At 39.1% G+C, this 6,425-nt stretch overlaps 1 non-coding gene across 1 annotated transcript; it reads right to left on the minus strand.

Annotated features, from left to right (window-relative positions):
* Positions 1-1,316: 1,316 nt before the first annotated feature.
* Positions 1,317-1,423, minus strand: LOC120577214 (small nucleolar RNA R71). Its single transcript, XR_005643289.1, has one exon. It is a non-coding gene; the product is annotated as a small nucleolar RNA R71 (small nucleolar RNA).
* Positions 1,424-6,425: the final 5,002 nt, after the last annotated feature.

A 6,425-nucleotide genomic window follows, 5' to 3' on the forward strand; every position in this document is an offset into this window, starting at 1 on the left:
GCTTTTCTAATTAAAGTTCTTTTCTTTTCCTTTATTTTCTTGTCATTTACCTTTATGCTTTCTCTCTTCTCCCCCATGTCTACGATGAACATGAGTGAGTAGACTTCTCCTTGTCTTGGGATTGTTGGATAAGTCTAAATGACATAATCCTAATCAAACCAAGCTCTAAGCCTTAATATTATGTAACCCTAATTTCTTATCTAAATTCACTGTTTTAACATGGATCAACCATTATCAAACTGTGGAAACGAAAGTGGAGGGTTTGATAATTTTTTATCCATTGTTCCAAATATCAATTCATAAAACGAAAGTGGAGTTTTGATATTCGAACAAGTGAGTTTAGACAAGGATTGCAAAGTCAGCGAAATAGGCTTTGCAATCTTTGAGACATATAGTTTCGATCTTCAAGGGAACTAATAACAATCAAGTCAGCGAAATAGGCTTGGTTGCTAGAAGAACATAAGAGAAACTGTCTTGAGAAATTAGGTCTAACATAACATTATAAGCTTATAGTTTTGGTTTGAGAAGGACTTGTTATTTAGATGAAACCGACGATCCCAAGGCTCTTTTTATTATATTAATTTTCAACCGTTTGAAAACCTCAACTTACAATTCTTTTCTCCTCTAATCATTTCCAAAGTTTAATTAAATTAAACTACTCCCTGTCGGAACGATACTCTTTTCATACTACTTTGGTAAGACCGTGCACTTGCGGTTTTATCTCATCAAGTTTTTGGCGCCGCTGCCGGGGAGTAAACTAATTCGATTAAATCTTTCTTTGTGATTAGAACTCTTTTCTCTTCCTCTTTTCTTCTACTTCTTTCTTTGTATTACCAATTGACTTCTTGGGTTCTCGATTTCTTATGCGAAGAAGTAAAAGTCTCGGAGAATTTATTCCTGAGATCGAAAGATTTTTGCATAAGAAAAAGAGAGAGGCACAAAATAATACTGCTATGGCTGAACGCACTCTCAAAGAGTATGCTACTCCTTCAACGGAAGAGCCACAAGCTATTATCGTGTACCCAACGGTTGAGGGTAATAACTTCGAGATCAGGCCTGCACTACTCAATTTGGTGCAGCAAAATCAGTTTTCTTGATCACCCACTGAGGATCCAAATCTCCATATTTCTTCCTTCCTTAGACTCAGTGGCACCATAAAAGAGAACCAAGAAGCCGTAAGACTTCATCTCTTTCCCTTTTCCTTAAGGGATAGAGCTAGCGCTTGGTTCCATTCCCTAGAAGTCGGTTCCATCACTTCATGGGACGATATCAGGCGAGCATTCCTTGCCCGATTTTTCCCCCCATCTAAAACAACTAAACTTAGAGATCAAATCACGCGGTTCAATCAAAAAAATGGGGAGTCTCTCGATGAAGCGTGGGAGCGTTTCAAGAAAATGCTTAGACTTTGTCCCCACCATGGCTTAGAAAAGTGGCTCATAGTCCACACGTTTTATAATGGCTTGTCATATACCACTAAGATGTCTGTTGATGCAGCTGCAGGTGGAGCTCTAATGAACAAAAACTATACGGAGGCTTATGCCTTGATTGAAGACATGGCTCAGAATCACTACCAATGGACCAACGAGAGAGTTGTCACCGCTCCTACTCCCTCTAAGAAAGAGGCAGGTATATACGAAGTCTCTTAATATAACCACCTTGCTGCTAAGGTTGAAGCATTAACCCAAAAATTTGAAAAACTTAATGTTAATGTTGTTACACCTTCTTCTGCATCCCCTCCTTGTGAAATCTGTGGTATATCCGGTCATATCGGTGTTGATTGTCAGTTAGGTAAAGCTGCCAATATTGAGCAACTGAATTACGCTCAATATAACCAAGGAACGAGGCCAAATCAAAATTTTCACAAAAATCCTCAAGGTTCCTATGGACAAGCAGCACCACCTTGCTATACAAACAACCATAGAGTGGCTCAGAAATCAAGTTTGGAGATTCTGTTAGAAAATTGCATAGCTAATCAAAATAAAAATCTTCAAGAACTGAAAAACCAAACAGGATTTCTGAACGACTCTCTCTCCAAACTCACTACCAAAGTTGATTCTATCGCCACACACACCAAAATGCTTGAGACCCAAATCTCCCAAGTGGCCCAACAAGTGGCCACCTCTTCTCAAACACCAGGAGTCTTTCTTGGTCAACCTGAAACAAACCCCAAAGCTCATGTCAATGCTATTTCTCTTGGGGGCAATAAGTTAGAAGAGACCATTACTAAAGCTAAAAGAATCAAGGGAGAGAGTGCTATGTTTTTTGGTGAGAAAGATGAGAAACCGCTTGATAAGAACAAGGCCCTTAACCCGTTAAGGCTTACTAAGCTCAACTTGGAGGCTGAATTCACTAAATTCTTAAACATACTTAAAAGGATTTGCATTAAGATTCCCTTTGCTGAAGCTTTGTCTCGTATGCGTCTATACGCCAAGTTTTTAAAAGAAATTTTTTCAAAGAAAAAGGCTATAGATCACAAAGAGACAATAGCTTTAACTAGGGAAAGTAGTGCAATTGTCAAGAAGCAACCCCAAAAGCTTAGAGATCCAGGTAGTTTTGCCATCCCTTGTGTGATAGGGAAAGAAACAGTTGACAAAGCCTTGTGCGACTTAGGAGCCAGTGTTAGTTTGTTGCCTCTATCCCTCTTTAAAGTTAGCCGACCGTTCTGTTATCCCGATAGCTGGATATGTTGAAGACATCCCCGTTAAGATAGAAGGGATATACATCCCAACTGACTTTGTGGTTGTTGACATCGAGGAAGACCATGATTGCCCTATGATCCTAGGAAGACCCTTCCTCGCAACTGCGGGTGCTATAGTTGATGTTAAGAGTGGTAGGATAGTTTTTCAAGTGAGTGATGACATGGTAGGATTTGAGTTTGAAAATGTTAAGGAAGGTCCCGCCCTTTATTATTACAATATGGTCAAAGGACATGATGTGAAAGAACGTTTTTTAGCGTCATCTACACAATACAACATCTTTGACCCTTTCTAATGGACACTTTCTTTAACGTGAAGCTAATGACTATAAAGAAGCGCTTCGTGGGAGGCAACCCACGCATTTAACTGCTTTTGTTTTGTTTTGTTTTTGTTATTTTAAGTATTTTGTAGGTAATTGTCCGAGTAGGATTCAAGAAAGCAGAAAATTTTGAAGCATCGTCCTCCAGAACCTTGGCACGGCCCGTGCTCACACTGGCACGGCCGTGCCAGACCTTGACAAACCAAAACCAGCCATTGTTCTAGAAAGTTGGCACGGCCGTGCCCGATCATCAGGTAGGTATAACCACACCTTTTGGCCTTCTTCTTCCCTCATTCTCCACCACAAACATCTCTCTACCTCCAAACTTCTCTCTAAAACCTCCATAGCCACAAAACCCTAAACCTCCATTTCTACCCCAAAACCTCACCAATTCACAAAATTTCTCCACCCAACCAACCCCAAACACCATTCCAATCATAAACCTCCATTCAAAAACAACTTTCGTACATCCAAACCAACATAACCCAAATTCGTAACCCCTCCTAACCTAACCCAAAAACCAGAAATTCTTCACCAATTTCCATAACCCAACCACAAACCATCACCGCCATCACACCACTAAAGCAAGGTCAAGGTAATGGCTTCAAAGAGAAGTGGAAAAGAAGTTGGAAGCTCATCAGGGGGACCTCCTCCAAAGAAGAAAACACAAGCCAAGAATCATGGCATCACTTTCAGGGACAACAAGCAAAGAGATAGGTACAAAATCCTAATCTCTAAACCTTTACATCCTTGCAGGTACCCTGATACCCATGACTTGAATAAGCTAGGAATTAAAGATAATGTGTTTAATCTGCTAGAAAGGTTAGGATGCGCTGATATGTTGAGACCTATGAGAGGGTATGAGAATTTCACCTACAAATTTTTAAGTTCTATTGTTTTTACGAAAGATAGGTTGAATTTTGATAACCCAAACCATAGAGTTTCTTTCCGACTTATGAATACTGATTATGAGATGTCTCTTCAACACTTCTATGATGAGATGGGCTTCGCAAATGCGGGGTTCATCCACGACTCTTGGGATCAAAATTTAAAGCTGGTTGACTATCAAACCGCCGCCTTTTGGGAGCGAATTACAGGTCTTGACCAGTTTAACACACGTGCCAACAAAGCTAGCAACATTCACAATCCCGTACTTAGGTACCTTCAAAGGGTTATGGCTTGCACTATTTGGGGAAGGAGTGAATTAGGGAACACTAGGAGTAATGAACTCTTCATGCTTTGGGCTATGCTGCACAACCACCCCGTTAACACTTGTTTTTATTTGCTTGACTACCTTTCCCTTATAGGAAATAGGTCCGATAGTAGGGGAGAAATAGTAGTTGGTGGTATCATAACATACATAGCTAGGCAGTTAGGCGTGAGTGAAGACCAAGGGATAAAAAAGATTGAGGGAAACAATAGGCTGAACATAGAAACCCTTATCTCTATGAATTTCATAAAAAATCGAATCCCCTTTGTTTATACACTCAAGCTCAATGTGCCCACTTTGATATTATTGCCTAACCCATCTCGGACTAACACTGAGGTGGAAGAAAATTTGTTGTATGTTAATGATGACCCACAGGTGCACATAGAACAGCATAATGAAGAAGAGGAAGGTGCATAATTGCACCATGATGACGAGCACCATGACCATGATGAAGGTGAAACAAATGAACATGCAAGATGGGCATGGATGAATACCGAGGTCGAGAGGATAAGCACCGAGCAACAAAGGCAAGGTGTTGAATTAATGGGAATAAGGAATGATATCCGACGGGGCAACCGCATATCCGAAGAAAACAACCAAATGCTTCGGCACATAATGCACCACTTTCACCTCCAAGGTCCTCCATATGGACCCCAATGATAAAAATGTGAGCTTTCCTCTTCCTCTCTTCCCTTCGTTCTCCTCCTCCTTCTTTTTCTTCTTTTTCTTCTTCTTCTTCTTCTTCCTCTCCTTCTCTTTTATTTTTCTATCTTGAATCATTGAGGACAATGCTTCTCCTAAGTGTGGGGGGAGCCTAATAAAGTGTCATTAGTCGTAGTGTTTCCAAACTCCCTTGAACTTTATTCTTTTGTTGTGTTTTATTGTAAAAGGCATGAATAAGCAGCTTGTTTTTATTGTTTTATTATGACATAATTTTTTGTTGTCTATTCAATGGTCGTTTCTTGTACATGAAAGTGATTTCTTGTGTTATAAGTATTCTTGCTATACCCACATCAAGTTTTATTGTGAAATAAATTCTCCAATGAGAAAAACACCTAGTTGCAATCCTTGAGTGAGTGTATGAGTAGGTATTTTAAGGAACACGTTCTAGCTTTAATGGTAACCTGGACCCTTAAAAATCTTCAGAGTAAAAGTAGTATAAGTTTATGTGGGAATAATTCTAATGTGATGACATGTGTAAACCGAAATGGGGCGGAAGGATATCACCACACGTGGAGGAAAGGATACCCTCTCACTGACTTCCTAAATGTGGTGATGACTTCTCAAACAAATTGTGCTTGAATTAAACCCTCTAAAAAGAGGAACTTCCTAAGTGAAGTAAACAAGTTGTAGCACTAATTAGGGTGATCATAGAAACTTGGAGGAAAGGATACCCCCTCATGGACTTCCAATGTGAAATGATAGCCCCTAGGCATCTACAAGCCCCCAAATGTATAAATTCATCAAGTCTATCTTAACTCTCACGCTTCTCTTATATGAAATGAAGAACAGATTTTTCTCGGTCATTTTAGTGTTAAGGTTAGAACCTGTTCCTCATAATATCTATCTTATACAGGAGCAAGAAAAGGGTTGGACTACACACACACACTCACTTAAGATTTGTTGTTTGGTTGAATAAGTTTAGAAAGAATACTTGAAGTTGTGATTAGTGTACATTGAAATGAAACCTCGAGGGAGACATAAGCTTTTATTTAAAGTGTCATATATTAATCCTTTTGTTGCTGCCATGTCTATGCCTTTTGCTTGAGCACAAGCAAAGATTCAAGTGTGGGGGAGTTTGATGAGTCATTTGTTGCTTACTTTTATATGCTTTTTAGTTTAGTTTTAATTAGATTTTATTTTATTTTATATTAGCATTATTTCCTTTTTAGGATAATTTACTTTAAATTGCATTTTATTTTATTTCAGGAATGAATATCGGATGGATTGAGTTTTGGAGCAAAAGAAAGGGACTTGGAGTCGATTGGATGCAAAAATATGAAGATTGAGAGACAAAAATATGTCTCCCCACAGTCAGAAGCTTGGCACGGCCGTGCCATCATCCAGAGTGCCTTTTGCTGCTTTTGCTTAGATAAAAGCTACTCTATTTTTAGTCCGAATGTAATAGCTTAGATTTTAAGTCAAATGAATGCTATAAATAGAGTAGCCATCCATCACAAATAATCATCTTTACTTGGAA

The sequence above is a fragment of the Medicago truncatula genome, chromosome 7 (genome assembly GCF_003473485.1).
Source record: "Medicago truncatula cultivar Jemalong A17 chromosome 7, MtrunA17r5.0-ANR, whole genome shotgun sequence".
Taxonomy (NCBI): domain Eukaryota; kingdom Viridiplantae; phylum Streptophyta; class Magnoliopsida; order Fabales; family Fabaceae; genus Medicago; species Medicago truncatula.